The following is a 17554-nucleotide window of genomic DNA, read 5'->3' as shown; positions in this document are numbered from 1 at the left end:
TTTATCATGGGTTATGTGCAATTTTGCATTTTAATGTGTTAAGGACTAAAGTCAAAAGTCTAGGGGTAAAATTGTAAATTAGCCAAAATGAATGTTTTAGGCTAAATTGAATTGAATGAAAATTTGAATAAGTTAATTTGATATTATATAGATCAAGATAAGCAAATACTGGAACTAGATTGGGGAAAATAAAAAGTGGACGAATAGTCGATAGTTTTATCCAGGGATACGAAGTAAGTTTGTATAATTAGAATCAAACTTCTACATATATTTGAAAATATTTGAAATGAATATTGTAATTGAAAATTGGATATACTTGAATTACAAATTTATTATTGATATGTATTATAATTGTTACCGAGCCCCGTTTGCACTATTTGAATTCATAGGATACGAGTGACTTGTGACTAGGGTTTTCGATTTGGTCGAGCTCCTGCATTTGTTGCGGACTCATAGGATACGAGTGACTTGTCACTAGGGTTACCGATTTGGTTGAGCTCCTGCATTTGTTGCGGACTCACCACAGCTCATATGAGCTTACCGATATATCAGCTTGTAAGAGCTTAATGTTATCAGCTAATTGGAGCTCACCGTTTTAGCTCGTATGATCTTACTGTTCAGCTCGATAGAGCTTACCGTTTCAGCTCAATAGAGCTTATTGATCATCAACTCAAGAGAGGCTTACTGATTATGGCTCGAAAGAGCATAAATGATAATGAATTGATGGATTACTGATATTATTCACCCGAGTATCCTTTGGATTTCTAATAGGTTCAATGGGCACAAATAATGTTATACAGATGAGTTATGGTTTATAAATGTTACTAATGTTATATATGATATATGAATTTGGAATGATGCAAAGTATTGTATTAATGGATGGTTTCATGTATTTTTACATTGACTAATATGTGATGAATATTTGTGATTAGTGTTTGTTACTTAATTTGGTTGCACCTTAAGTATTTCTTTGATTATGTATAATGGTAAGTTTAATTCTGATTTATACGGGCTTACTAAGCTATAAAACTTACTCTGTTTCTTTTTCTATGTTTTATAAAGGCTCGTTAGCTCGCTCGTTTTGGACAAGTCGGAGTTACACATCACACTATCCAGATTCTGATTGGTATTTTTGAACTTGTGGATATTTCTAAATATAGCATGTATAGGCTAGTTTAAAATATGTTAGCCATGTTACTTGATATCATGGTTTTGGTATATTTTGTATATGTGTTAAGCCATTTGGTTTGGCTTATTTTGAGTACTATGTTTTGGTTCAATTAAGTGTTCTATTATGGTATGGTTTGGCAAGGTAATGATGGAATGAAATTATGCAAGTGAAGTCTTGATGTGTAGTTGTTAAATGAATGGATTATGCATGATGTTAAATAAATATTTGGGTATGTAATTGTTAGTTTTGATATGGCAAATAATGTGTATTAAAATGGTTATTTTGGTTGCCTATTGGGTTGTAAAATATGGTCATTTATTCTTGTGAATGCTTGTGTTTTTAGGATGGCAAAATGGCTATACGAATGGCCTATTTTTTTTCCACACAGGCAGAGACACGGGCATGTGTCTCAGCCATTTGCGACACACGTGTGTCCCCTGGGGTACCCTTTCAAATTAAAGTTAGTATACCCTACAGGTTTGACACAGCCTAGACACACGGGCGTGTCTATAGGCCATGTGTGGTTCACAGCCTGGCACATGGGCATGTGGCCGGCCATTTGACCCAAGTCAGTAACCTCCCAAATTTTCTCACTGCTTGGCACACGGGCGTGTCTTCGACCGTGTGGTGCAAGTAAGTTTGTATGCCCTGTTTTCACACGGCTTGTGACACGGTCGTGTCTGGTAACCGTGTGAGGCACACAACTAGTTCACATGGGCATGTGACCCTAAAATTAAAGAAAATTTTCTATGTTTCCAAAGTTTTAATATGTTATCAATATAGTCCCGGATACATGATTTAAGCTTTGTATGCTTGATTTAGGTTAATATTGAATATGAATGAATGATAGTTACTGAAATGAGATGACATTTGATAAATGATTGTTCTGAATTGAGTTATAAGTCCGGTAATGCCTCTTAACCTATTTCGGTGACAGTTACGGGTTAGGGGTGTTATAGTCTACCCTACATCGAGTTTCCATATAACCGATTGGTGCACTCGACTACCAAATGGTAGTGCATGGTTTTAATCCCTTAACTCCTTTGAACTTGTTGCCTTTACCTTCTAATCAGTTGGTGATGTAGATGGAAAGGCAGATTTTTTGAAACAATTGCATCAATAAGTTAGGGATAATATTGAATGAAGAACCGAACAATATGCTCTTAAAGTCAACAAGGGATTAAATGAGTGACGTTCGAACCTGGTGACTGGGTTTGGATTCACATGCACAAGGAGAGATTCCCAACTCAAAGACGGTCCAAGCTCTTGCCAAGGAGAGATGGTCCTTTTCAAGTCTTGGAAAGGATTAACGATAATGCCTATAAGCTAGACTTACCTGGTGAGTATGCGGTTGGTGCTACTTTTAATGTTTTTAATTTATCCCCTTTTGATGTAGGTGACAATTTGGGGACAAATCGCCTCGAAGAGGGGGGATGATGTGACCCTAGCTCAAAAAGCTACCATCAAAGCCATTGAGTTGCCACAAGGACCTATAGCCCGGTCTCATGCTAAGAGGTTCCAAGATGCGTTAGCAAGCTATCGGTCGAGCTTGGGGAGAGCAAGTAGCCGAATCCATTAATCATGCTTGGACCAGCACAATAGGCGTCCTTTGTAGCTTATTGCAGGCTGAACTCTAGCTCACTTAGCTCATTTTAGCTCATTTAGTTGCTGGAATAAACTGTAGTTAATTTAGTTTAAGTTATTTAATTAATTTAGCTATATGTTAAATGTGTTTTTAAGCTATTTAATTTGTATAAATACTTTCAGCATTAATAGGTTTAAGTTATATAATTTGTGTAAATTACTACAATAACTTAAGTTGTCTTTAGCTCATTTAATTTGTCTTAGTCCTTCAGCTATCTAAAATGTCCTAAGCTAAGACAACTTAATTAGGCTCATTGAAGGTGTCTTGACCAAATTCTAATGGATGCCTGTAGGTGACCATTCAGCTAGAATTAGCTAAGTACATGGACAACATTTAAGGGGAGCATAATGCACCAATTAATTTGGCAGCTCATTCCTTTTCCCCAAGGGGCTGTTCGTACATAGCAAGGGACAAAGGAGTGTTCACACATGGCCATTCAGCTCACAAATCCTTTTCACACTTGGTGGCTGTTCAAAATCAACCTTTCACACTTGTGATCGATTGCATCAGCAAGTTCACACTCAAAGGCCGTTTGTGTGCCCAAAATGCCACTAAATGTTGTTGTTATTCATTTGGCTACCGAAGGCTAAATTAATAAATAGAACTGAAGTTTTTTGGCTGCTCAATCATTGAACTCTTTCACCCTAAGTAATCAGCTAAGTTAACCAGCTGAAATGGAACATTAAGTTGCTTAAACTTAGAAGACTTCAAAGGTTTGAACTTAGTAACTAAGTTTATTTCAACTTATTATTAGCTCATTTAAGCTGATTAATTGTGATTATTCGGTTGGGCTCTTTCTAGGCTATAAATATTTTGTAATTAGCTTGTTTTAGGGACTTTTGGCCAATTTTATGCTTAATTTGAAACTTGTGAGATTTCCAATTGTCCTTGTTCTTCTCGGGACTAAATTGACTTATCAAGTTGTCTTGTGGCATCATTCTTTCCTTTGCTAAACTAAACTTATCACCTTTGGTGTGGTGTTTATATAACTTTCGTTCCTCTCACATTTGATAACGGGTCAAGGTTCAACTGTCATTTCCTAAACTGAAATCACCTAAGTGCCTTATTAAGATTCGGGTCAACAATTCTTTTTATTGTTGGTTCTTTCTTTGGCCTCAGCTGACTTTATCTATCCATTCCCTTAACTATCTTGCATCCTTTGTGTTTAAGCCTATTTCCCTTATCTCATCAGCCTATTTTTGTTAAAACCTAATCCAATTTTAAATGAACAAACTCTTAGTCAAATTCACGATTGGGCAACATGTACGACTCAAGACATCTACAATCGAGCTCGTATCAGATGAAGTATGATATTGGAATTTGAGTTGATAAGTATTTGAATAGGTAATTGGTATTGAATTTGGTTGAAATGGATATGGTATGAATTGTGTATTTGGTTGATGACTTTGACTACTAATTTTATGATAAAATGATACCATTTTGGTTGCTTATTTGAACATGAGTAAAGGTGGCAAATTGGCCTTGCAAATGGCCTATTTTTGTCCACACAGGCAGATACACGGGCATGTGTCTCAGTCATGTGTGACACATGGTCATGTTACATGGTCGTGTGTCCCCTGGTGTTGTTATTAAGATGAAGTCAATATGCTCCACATAGTCTCACACACGGGCGTGTGACTGGCCGTGTGGTACAAGTCGGTATACCCCCGAATTGACACATGGCCTAGCATACAGGCATGTGACTTGGTCGTGTTGTATAAGTCAATATACCTACAGTTTTAGCACAACCTAGTACACGGCCTGGCACACGGGCGTGTGTGACCACTTTGAAGGGTACATGGGCTAGACACACGGGCGTCTGGCCCCTGTATGATTGAAATTTTTCTAAATTTCCAAAATTTTCATAAGATATCGATTTAGTCCTGAACCACTTCAAAAGCATGTTTAAGGCCTCCTAGGCCCTTATAAGGGACGATGTGATAGTGTTGAATGAATTATGAGAATGAATGTCTTACTTTTGATAAATGTATGCCTTATGTTGTAAATTGATCGGTAATATCTCGTAACCCTACTCCGGCGACAGATATAGGTTAGGGGTGTTACATTCTCATTGACCCGTCTTTCTTTTTAACAAACAATACCAACGCACCCCAGGGCAAAAAAATTGGTCGTGCAAAACCTCTATTTGTTAATTCTTGCAACTAAGCTCTCAACTCTTTCAACTCTGTTGGAGCCATTCTGTATGGAGCTATAGATATTGGCGAAGTTCCCGGTACTAACTCAATGGCAAATTCAACCTCTCTGATAGGTGGCAGCCCCAATAATTCTTCAGGAAATATATCCGGATACTTACAAAAAACTGGCACTGATTCAATCTTCTTTTCGGACACCTTGGTATCTAAAACATATGCTAGATACGTCACACCTTTTCTCACATATCTCTGAGCTGACATCAATGAAATCACTATTGGCAATCTACCTGACTCATCAGATTCAATCCGAAGAATTTCCTTATTCTGACAATTCAACTCTATAGTCTTTCGTCTACAATTTACAACAGTATCATGTAGAGTCAACCAATCCATACCCAGATTCACATCAAACTCATCAAATGGTAAAAGCATCAAGTCAGCCAGAAAAAAGTGACCCCGAGTCATTAAAGGACAGTTCTTGCATACTTTGTCAACTAAAACATACTTGGCTAAGGGATTTGATACTTTAATCACAAACTCAATAGACTAGACAGGTAAACTCTTATTAGACACCAAATTCATGCATATATATGAGTGTGTCGATCCAGGATCAATTAAATCAATCATATTAGTATCGTAAGAGAGAATGTATCGGTAGTAAAATCTGGTGATGTCGCATCTTCGCAAGCACAAATAGTGTAAGCTCTAACAGGTACTCTGGCCTTAGACTAACTATAGAATTTCTCGTTGTACCACAATTACCACTTGTATTCCCTGCATTTCTTGGCGGCCTTCCTCAAGTAGTTGTATTGCCCTATCTTACATTCTTAGAGTTATCTTTTTCGTTTAGCTCGAGACAATCTCTGATAAAATGATCTCATGAACCACAACTATAACAAGCTCTATTATTATTTTTCACCCAGAAATCTCTAAAATGTCGTCTTCCACATTGTTAACACTCGGGTTTAACATCTTTCACATTGCCAACACTCAATACCGATATGGCTGGAGCCTTAGGGCTGGTGTATTGATTTCCATGATCTCTATTGGAATACCCCACTAAAACTGTCGTTCAGTTAAAATAATCTCTGGATTTCTTCGATGAGGATTGATAAGGTTTACTCATCGATCTCTTCCTCGAATCTCTAGCCTCTGATTCAACTTTCTTCTTTTCTCAACTAAAATCTTCGGCTTTGCAAGCCTGGTCAACTAACACAACAAATTCTTTCAAATCTAATATCCCGACTAGAAGTTTAATATCTTTGTTCAACCCGTCAACAAATTGCTTGCACATAATCTCTTCGGTAGAAACATACTCTCGAGCATACTTGCTCAACCGTACAAATTCTCTCTCATACTCGGTTACTGTCATGCGGCCTTGTTTCAGTTCTAAAAACTCTTTATGCTTTTGATCCAGAAACTGTTGACTGATGACTTTCTTTCGAAACTCAGTCTAAAAGAATTCCCAGGTGACTCTCTCCCTCGACACCACCGATATTAATGTATTCAACCACTGATACACGGTATCTCTTAAAAGGGATATAGCACACTTTAAACATTTAGCTGGTGTGCAAAAAAGCTCATCAAACAATCGAATCATATTTTCAAGCCAAAACTCGGCTCTTTCAGGGTCATCATCAACATTAGCTCTAAACTCTTCAACCCCATGTTTGCGGATCTTGTCAACTAGAGGCTTATTTAATCTTAAAAGCTCAACTCTTTGAGGAGCTACAGGAACTGGTTGGGATTAGGAGGGGGTGGAGGTTGTTGAGCAGCCATTTACTAAGCTTGCCACCCACTTTGCACATACCTATACAAGCTCAATTGGTACCATTTTAAGACAATAATATGCAGCCAAAAATCATCAATCAATACACAATCATACTATATCCATTTCAACCATTTCAATACTCAATTCAATGTCATTTACCTATTCAAAGGTATCTACTCAACTTGTTTTACTAGATATAATTCACATATATAATTCATATGGTTAAACCATTCCAAACATACATTAACAATTCAACCTCATTCACTTAATATAGGTTAATTACCTAACTCAAAACAAAGCCATTTACACAACTTATTACATTAACAATTTCATTATCACAAGCCAACACTAATAGCCTATATAAACATGTTCATCAAACATACCCCAAAATGACTCAAGCCTATACATGCCATATATCATATATAGATAACTTCAAAAGTACAAAAATAGATGTTTGATAGTGCGATGAAGTCTCTAACGATCCCCGAATCTGAGCTAGCTTCGAAAGACTATAAAACATAGAAAAAAATAAACAAAGTAATCTATAAAGCTTAGTAAGTTTGTATGAAATATACTCAACAAATCAGAATACACAAATCATCAATTTGAACTATATAACATATAATTCATGAAAACAACGAACCTTCCTTATCCTTAATCATATGCTTATATGCAAATTATTAACTTCTTCTACTTGAATCTCATACTTTACATATACATACCTGTACAATTTTGTAAAAAACTCATACCTTTTTAGTACACTGTCGAATACTCGATATCTCGCACACTAAGTGCCAATACATAGTCGAAGCTATTATAATTTCGCACACTAAGTGCCTTACATAGCCGAAGCTATCTAAGTCTCGCACACCTTGCCATATATAGCCGAAGCTATTCTGAATTGCACACTAAGTGCCATATATAGCCGAAGCTATCTCGAATCGCACACTAAGTGCCATATATATATCTGAATCATTGTCAAACATGACTATAATCTCATATACACAATTTATGCAATATCAAAGTATTTAAAGTATAATTGTAACAATGCTTATCACATACAAACTTACTTTAGATATTAAAACGGCGAATCGAGTCGATTAGTCGTTAACTTTCGTTTTTCCCCGATCCTAATCCGAATTCTGTTTTTCTTGATTTGAATTCTATTTTTGCTTGATCTAAATATATTCAAAATTAACTTATTTAATAAACTATTTATTCAATTCAATCCAAAATATACATTAGGGCTATTTTACACATTTGCTCCTAAACTTTCACATTTATAACAATTTAGTCCTTATTCCATAAAATCACAAATTAATGAAATTCCAATTATACCCATGCTAGCCGAATTATTATTATGCCCCTAGTAGCCCATATTTTTTATTTATTTAACATTTTAACCACAAAGTTTCCACATTTCACAATTTAATCCCTAATTTGCATTTTCACTAAAAATCACTTAACAAAACTTGTATAACAATCATCAATCATTCATAATCTATCATCAATCATTAAAATACATGCTTATTCATCAATGGAAACTTTCTAAACCTTTAACAGTTTTGCAAAATAGTCTCTGGGCTAGCTAGACCTAGATGCAACGATCTCAAAAACAAAAAAATCATTAAAAACGAGACAAAATTGAACTTACATGCACTAGGAGAAGTGGTCGAATGCTTCAAACAATAAAATTTCTTAACGAAAATTTCACACAAACATATTATCATACTGTAGACATTAAAAAATCATAAAATAATTATTTTGATCTCGGATTTGTGGTCCCTAAACTACTATTCCGATTTGACTAAAAACGGGTTGTTACACATTTCTTTAGAATTATTTGACTGAGATGGAAATGACTTACTCGTCGGTCTTTTCCTCGAATCACTAGCTTCACAATCAGCTTTCCTCTTCAGCCTTACAAGCTCGCTTGACTACCACAAATTCTTTTAGCTTTAAGATCCCAACTAACACACGAATATCCTCATTCAACCCATCCTCAAACCTCTTGTACATGATAACCTCAGTGGAAACACACTCTCAAGCTTATTTACTAAGTCTAACAAATTCTTGCTCATACTCTGTCATTGACATTTGGCCCTATTTCAGCTCAAGAAATTCCTTACGTTTTTTATCGATGAACCCCTGACTAATATATTTCTTTTGGAACTCCTCTTGAAAGAACTCCCAGGTAATTTTCTCTCTCGTACCACAGATGCTAACGTATTCCACCAGTGATATGCAGAATCTCTCAAAAGTGAGATGACACACTTTAAACACTCATCTGGTGTGCAAGATAGCTCATCAAATACCCTAATAGAGTTTTTGAGCAAAAACTCGGCTCTCTCGGGATCATCATCCACATTACCTCTGAAATCTTCAGCCCCGTGCTTTTGGATCTAAATATATTCAAAATTAAATTATTTAATAATCCCTCTATTCAATTTAATCCAAAACACACATTTAAGCACATTAACACTTTTACCCCTAGAATTTTACCACTTTTACCATTTAGTCCTTATTACACAAAATCTCAAATTCATGAAATTTCTTTAATACCCATGATAGTCGAATTACTATAATGCCACTAGCAGCCCACATTTATCAACTTTTCACATATTTAACCACACATTTTCACAAATAAATCCCTATTTTCCATTTTTACTCAAAATAACTTTACAAAATTTGTAAATCTAGCAACAATATTTCATATTTCATATCAAACATCAAAGAAAAAATATTTTCATGAATGGAAACTTTCAAAATCTTTAACAGTTTTGCAAAAGAGTTCCTGGGCTATGTAACACCCCAACCCGTTTCTGTTGCCAGAATAGGGCTACAAGGAATTACTGATCAATACACATCATTCACAAACATTTATGAATTTCAATAACCAAATACATTCATCTCAATCATATTGTCCCTTCTAAGGTCCTACGAGACCTTAAAATATGCTTAGAAGTGGTTCGGGACTAAACCGATAACATTCACAAACTTTGAGAAACTTATAAAATTTTCAAACATTAAAGGTCACATACCCGTGTCACAAGCCGTGTGAAAGCAGGGCATACTTACTAACTTGTACCACGCGGCTGAAGACACGTCTATGTGCCAGGCCGTGTGAAATCTAAGTGGGTTACTGACTTAGGTCACACAACTGACCACACGCCCATGTGCCAGCCTGTATGCCACACACGGCCAGCAGACACAAGTATGTGTCTAAGCTATGTCAAAACTGTAGGGTATACTGACTTTAATTCGTAGGGCTACCCCAAGGGACACACGGCAGTGTAACATGACTGTTGTAATAGACCGGTTTAGACCCTATTTAGAACAGTGGTTTCAGGACCACAAATTCGAGTAAAAAATAATTTAATATTATTTTTGGTGTCTACATCATGTTAATTTATATGTGTGAAATTTTTGTGATTTAATTTTATCGTTTGAGTGTTTGATTTAATTAAAAGGACTTAATCGCGTAAAATGTAAAAAAAGGCTGCCAAATTGTGTAAGTGTCGAATTGTTATTGTTTTTATAATGTGGGGTCCTTAAAAGGAAATTAATCCATTAAAAGGTATCATGGATGATTTTGGGTTTATAATATATGGCTTATTAAATTATAAAGTTAGTTTTGTAAATTAGTAATATAAGTTAATATAATAAAACTTACGTAAAATTTTTGCATGTTCATCTTTCTAATTGCTAAATTTGAGAAGAAAAGAAATCTTTGAATGTGGTTTTAGGTTCGACACTCATTTTTCTCAATCATGGTAAGGATTTTGTTCGGTTTTTGATAAATTTTACATTTTTGAGATCGTTACTTTGAGTACTAGCTAGCCCCTGCTTGAATTTTTTAATTTGATGATGTATTCATGAATTACCATTATTGATAGCTTGATGATTTTTGTTTTTGATGATGAAAAATAAATATATGTTGTTAGATTGTCAAGTTTAATTAAGTGATTTTTGATAAAAATGTCTATTTAGGACTAAATTGTAAATTTTGTAAATTAAGGGGTCAAAATGTGAAATAAATGAAACATATGGGCTTATATGGGCTAAGGGTAAATTCGTCCTAACATGGGTATAGTTAAATTTTGAATATTTTGTATTTTGTGAAATAGGGACTAAATTGTAAAAAAATGAAATGTTAGGGGCAAAAGTGTAATTAGACCAATTATGTGTTTTTGGATGAATTTGATTGAATATTTGATTTAATAAGTTTAATTTATATTAATTTAGATCAAGAAAAGAGAAAATCAGATTTGGATCGGGGGAAATCTAAAATTGTTGAATAGTCGACCCAGTCTGTTCGTCTTCGTACGAGGTTAGTTCATAAGTAAATACATGTCGTTAAATTTGATTGTATATATATATGTGTCAAATTGAACTGTTGCTTGTATATATATGTTCAAGTCGAATTTGTTTAAGTATGGAGAAGTATTTATAAGCCTGAATCGATCGAGTTACGACATCCGAAAGTCCTGTACAAACCTTAGGAATAGTTAGGATACATATGTCATGACATAGGATTTTGATATGTGATTTCGTGTAAGACCACGTCTGGGACGTTGGCATTAATTTGTGATTTGCGTGATGTATTCAGCTCGATCTCTGTTTATGTTAGTTAATGTGGATGAGAAATTTAATGTTTAGCTCGGTAATACCTTTTTAGCCTAAATCTGGCGATCGAATTCGGGTTAGGGGTGTTACATTTTATTGGTATCAGAGCTACAGTTTAGTCGATTCTAGGACTAACATAGAGTGTTTGAGTCTAGCTATACATGCCATATAGTATTAATACGATAGTATGATGAATTCTGACAGTTAAAAAATGTGTTTTCATTTAGTAATAGATCCCGATCCCAATCGAGCGGTAGCTGATGATGTAGAGAGTGTAGCGCTTGCTCCTGCGCATGGGACAGCGCTGATGGACTCTCAACCTATCACAAGCAATCAGAACGATGAGGCCAGATAGGCTTTTTATAGTGTGATGAATTATTGGTTCAACCAATACATTCGAACTAATACGGCTGTTCCGCAACCCCCACTCTCGAATAATACACCCCCTGCACCTATAATACCTCCGATAATTGATCAGATGAGGTTGAATAAGCCCCCGGTTGACAGAATTCAAAAGTAGGGGGCTACTGAATTTAAGGCTACAGATAGTGATGATGCTGAGCAAGCCGAATTTTGGTTGGACAATACTATCCGAGTGTTCGACGAACTGTCTTGCACACCCGATGAAAGCCTAAAATGTGCTATATCTTTGCTATGTGATTCTGCCTACTATTGGTGGAATACGCTGATTTCTGTTGTGCCCAGAGAGAGAGTGACTTGGGAGATCTTCCAAACCAAGTTCCGAAAAAAGTATATCAGCCAGAGATTCATCGATCAGAAACAGAAGGAATTTCTTGAACTTAAACAGGGTTCCATGTCAGTTATTGACTATGAATGAAAATTTGTGAGACTTAGCCGGTATGCCCGAGAATGTGTTTCTTCAGAAGCTATATTGTGTAAACATTTCGAAGATGGATTGAACGAAGATATAAAATTGTTTTTTGGCATTCTTGAAATCAGAGAGTTTGTAGTACTTGTCGAGCGAGCATGCAAAGCCGAAGAGCTCAGTAAAGAGAGAAGAAAAGCTGCAGATGGAGCTAGAGAGTTCTGTAAAAGATCTTTGGGAAAGCCCTTTCGGCAGTCACCAAAGAAATTTCGAGATGATTCGACCGATCTAAGAACACTTTAGGATTTTCCAGACAAGACCATGATCGACCCTCTGTGAGTATGCGAGCCACTTCGATTGCCAGTGTTGGAAACGGTCGTCGGGACAGGACCGAGTGCAAGTATTGTGGGAAATGGCATTCGGGAGTTATAGATTTTGTAACATCCTGATTTTTGGGTTTTTTCGTGATTCTCGAGATTTTGGTAAAGTTTTTTTAAAATTTGATATTTGGTTGTAAAATTCATAATTGGAGTGTGTAAATGGGCTTATGGAAGGCCCATGTGATGGCCAAAACCCGGTAGAATTTTTGAATTTTGGACTTATGAAGTTAGGGGCTTTGGATAGGTGGCCTTATTAGAAATTGTGGGTAAAAAGTATCACAAAAGAGCCTCTGGTACAGTGGCTAAGTGACGCCACTAAGGAACTAAAGAGGTGGCGTGTAAGTGGTTGGGGGAAACCTGGGTTTGATTCCCTGTGATGGCCAATGTGGTGTTATTTTTATGCTTTGAGCATGCAGGAGTTGTAGCCGAATGGAACTCAATGGGAGAGAGTTTGAATCACTCAAACACATGGATTAAGGAGTGATAAGGGGAGAGATTTTAGGGATTTGAGAGGGAGATAAAGTTAGGTTAACAAAGGGGATTGGAGAGGGGATTTCGGCAGAGGGGTATTAGGTTAGTATTTTCGACATTAGGGACTTGGGTTGTGCCATTTTCTTCTTTAGGATTAGTCTTTTCTTTTCTTTTTCTTCTCTAACCGAACCTACCACCCTTCCTTTCATCATTCCTTCCTTTTCTTTTTCCAAAACCAGCCCATTACTCTCTTCCGTTCATCACTATTTCTTTCCTTACCTCCACTTCTGCTGAAAAGCCGTAAAAGCTGGAACTAGTGAAGCTAGGTGGTGCTGATTTCTTGTTGACCAGCAACCCTCTTTTTCCCTTCACTTTTTGGTGGCCAATCCCTTTATCTTCTAAGCTTTTAACGGTTCAAGAAGGGAGACTGTGGTAAGTATTCATACTCTAAATCGATTCAGTAGTAACTGTTGACAAAAGCCGAAACCCCTATAGTTAAGGGAGGTGGCCGATTAGAGATATAAGCCTTATTGGGCTTCTTCATTTGATTTTTATAGTTTGTGTAGTGGAATAGTTACGTTGGAGGAGCAGCAAGGCGTGGGGTGTCGATTTGGATAAGCTTGGATCATATCATCAGACCCTGTGAAGGTAAGTGAACTATGGCCATTAGGGGTCTTTGGTCGAATGTGGTAAGGTAGATTTTGGGTTTGATAAGTATGATTTGTACACTAAAAGTGGAGGTGGATAATTATAGGTTGCCATGGGAGACTTCGTTGGTGAACGTCAAAAAACAGGTGTGTAACGAACCCTCTTTCGCAGCTTAAGTCGATATATGCCAAAAAGCCAAAATACCAAAATTTTGGCATTTCAAGGACTCGTGAGCATGCAAACACTCATAGCTTAGTTGGATTCGCTAAGTTCAATGATCGGGATCGTTGGAATAGGTAAGGGCACGATTTTGTGCACGATGGTGAGAAGGGCCTCGAGGGGCTGAAATCGAGCCCAATGGGCTTCTGGGCCCATTTGGGATAATTTTGATAGAAAATGGAACTTCGATATCCTACTTGTTAAATGAGTGGATCGGATGTAAAATTTGGATTATGAGGGCTTAAAGCGCTAGATCGGCATTCGTAGGGCCCATTAGGGTTTTGGGCCCAAAAGCCCGAAATTGATAAAGTGCGTTAAAATCATTGTTTAAACACTTGGAGTTATTGATAATTGCTAATGAACATGGAAACCTTGATATTTTGGTAAAATTATGAAATTACCCTTATAATATGAAAAATGACTGTTTTGCCCCTAGGTAAAAATGACCGTTATACCCCTAGGGTTTAATTATGAATTTGATGCATGAGATTTTGATATACATGATGTGATATGATATGCACATGATATGTATGATATGCGCATGATGTATTCATATATGCATGGGTTGGGTATTTTATGAATGGAGAAAGTGCAAAAGGGATATGCCCCAATTTACCGAAAAAGGGCTTTGCCCCAGTTTATCAAAAAGGGCTTTGCCCCAGTTATTATAAGAGGCTAGGCCTCCAGTTATATGATAAAGCAGCTATGCTACCAGTGGAGAGTCTTGGTTGGGTGGGTTGAGTTATTCCCCACATGGAGAGCTTGGTTGGTACGGGTGGAGAGTAGCGGTTGGTGGGTTGAGTAGTCTCCCAAACGGGCTTGCATACATCCATTAATAGTGCCATTGGTATTGATTTGGTCCTATGGGCCATACCGTTTACAGTAAAGGCTTCAGCCCAGTGATATGATTTATGAAAAGGCTTCGGCCCAGTAATCGTTTAATGAAAGGCTTCGGCCCAGTATATGTTGAGATTGATTTTGAGCTTAGGCCCAGTATGCTGATATTGGTTTGGGCTCTGAAAGGGGCTTGTTGCACACTGAGTTGCCAAACTCACCCCTTTCCTTAACCATGCAGGTGAGCCTTGATGTGGGGACTTGGAGCCGGAGAGGATTCAGAGTGGCCACGATGATCGCTTTTGGACTTTAAAATAAGTAACTGGTTTCCTTTAGTTTACCTTATTTACTATTTATTTTTGGGTTTTAATAAGGCCATTTTAACTTTTTTTTCTTTTCTGGGATTATTTTATTTTTAATAACTTTAAACTTTCTGATAACAATTCAAATGGGCTAGACTCAGGGCGCGTTTTCAAAATGATATTTGTTTTCAAAATAACACAACGTCACGATTATTTGGTTTATCAAAGATATCCACTCAAATAAATTTCAACTCGTTATAACCAAGTGTGGCAATGGTTGTGGGCATGTCTAGGATTGGATCCAATCGAAGAGCTTGGTACTTAAGCAGCCTTCATGGCTCACCTCCTCTGTTTCGGATAGCTACCTGGTGCACAGCTTCCATTCACTTTGTTAGCTTAACAAAAGTCAGTTATTTAAAACACTAAAATGAAAAGTGGATTTTTAACTTCAATGTGGCACGTCGAATTCAGCCATAACGTCTGGGCCGGGTTTGGGGTGTTACATTTAGTGGTATCAGAGCCAAGTTGTAACAACTCAGTTGTGGGTTTCTAAACGCATTTTAAATCAAGAATTTCAAAACAAAGGTATTTTTAAATTAATTTTTAGGAAATTTCTATTTTTGTGACCAAATACATTTTTTTGTTTTAAATGGTTTTGAAGAGAAAGGTGGCACACTGAATCCCCGGCACCAAGTCTTTAAGTATACTTTCTTTTACATTATGTGATATTGATATGATGCTATGAATAGAACTGAGACCCTGCTATGATACTTTAGATAGTTTAAAGCTATAAAATGGTGGGAATGAGACTGCAGCTAGGTTACGACGTTGCGAAAACAATTCTTAAACTGTTATATTTCCATAAGACATCTCGTAATAAACAATTGAAATATTAAACTAATGTCATAAAATTCGTAATCAGATAATTTGATATGAGTACGAGAGGAACTCGAGGACGGGGCCGCGGACGTGGTCGCGAAATGGTGCAAGTAGAATCTTCATCCTCAGGGCATAGGCCAACTGAGGAGGCATTCGTGCCACAAGCAACTTTAAACTTTCTGATAACAATTCAAATGGGCTAGACTCAGGGCGCGTTTTCAAAATGATATTTGTTTTCAAAATAACACAACGTCACGATTATTTCGTTTATCAAAGATATCCACTCAAATAAATTTCAACTCGTTATAACCAAGTGTGGCAATGGTTGTGGGCATGTCTAGGATTGGATCCAATCGAAGAGCTTGGTACTTAAGCAGCCTTCATGGCTCACCTCCTCTGTTTCGGATACCTACCTGGTGCACAGCTTCCATTCACTTTGTTAGCTTAACAAAAGTCAGTTATTTAAAACACTAAAATGAAAAGTGGATTTTTAACTTCAATGTGGCACGTCGAATTCAGCCATAACGTCTGGGCCGGGTTTGGGGTGTTACATTTAGTGGTATCAGAGCCAAGTTGTAACAACTCAGTTGTGGGTTTCTAAACGCATTTTAAATCAAGAATTTCAAAACAAAGGTATTTTTAAATTAATTTTTAGGAAATTTCTATTTTTGTGACCAAATACATTTTTTGTTTTAAATGGTTTTGAAGAGAAAGGTGGCACACTGAATCCCCGGCACCAAGTCTTTAAGTATACTTTCTTTTACATTATGTGATATTGATATGATGCTATGAATAGAACTGAGACCCTGCTATGATACTTTAGATAGTTTAAAGCTGTAAAATGGTGGGAATGAGACTGCAGCTAGGTTACGACGTTGCAAAAACAATTCTTAAACTGTTATATTTCCATAAGACATCTCGTAATAAACAATTGAAATATTAAACTAATGTCATAAAATTCGTAATCAGATAATTTGATATGAGTACGAGAGGAACTCGAGGACGGGGCCGCGGACGTGGTCGCGAAATGGTGCAAGCAGAATCTTCATCCTCAAGGCATAGGCCAACTGAGGAGGCATTCGTGCCACAAGCAACTAAGACTGGGTCATATGATCGGGCTGCGAGGGACGATGCTTTGTCCCAAGCCATGTTAAGGGTTTTAGAAAGAGTTGCTGGAGCTAGCACTTGGACAGTAAATAGGGGATCCATCTCGAAGTGACTCTGAGCTAATGGAGTAGAAGTTTTTAGGGGCGTATCTGGAGTAGCCCCAAATGTGGCAGAATATTGGCTGGAAGCAACAGAGCGGATTATGGACGATTTAGATTGCTCTATGGAGCAAAAGCTGAAGGGGGCTGTGTCATTGCTACGAGACGAGGCATATCGATGGTGGATCACCGTAAGAGAGAGTACCCCGATTGAACGAGTAACCTAGGAATTGTTCAAGACTACTTTTAAGGGGAGGTATGTTGGAGCTAGTTATGTGAATGCCCGTCGAAAGGAATTTTTGAATCTGACTCAGGGTAATAAGATTGTTGCGGAGTATGAGGCAGAATTCTTAAGGCTGAGTCGATACGCTAGCGGGATAGTTGCGACTGAATATAAGCACAGTGTTCGATTTGAGGATGGCCT

Source organism: Gossypium hirsutum, chromosome A10 (assembly GCF_007990345.1).
Source record: "Gossypium hirsutum isolate 1008001.06 chromosome A10, Gossypium_hirsutum_v2.1, whole genome shotgun sequence".
Lineage (NCBI taxonomy): Eukaryota > Viridiplantae > Streptophyta > Magnoliopsida > Malvales > Malvaceae > Gossypium > Gossypium hirsutum.
The sequence above is the reverse complement of the archived record's forward strand: the minus strand, read 5'-3'. Positions refer to the sequence as shown.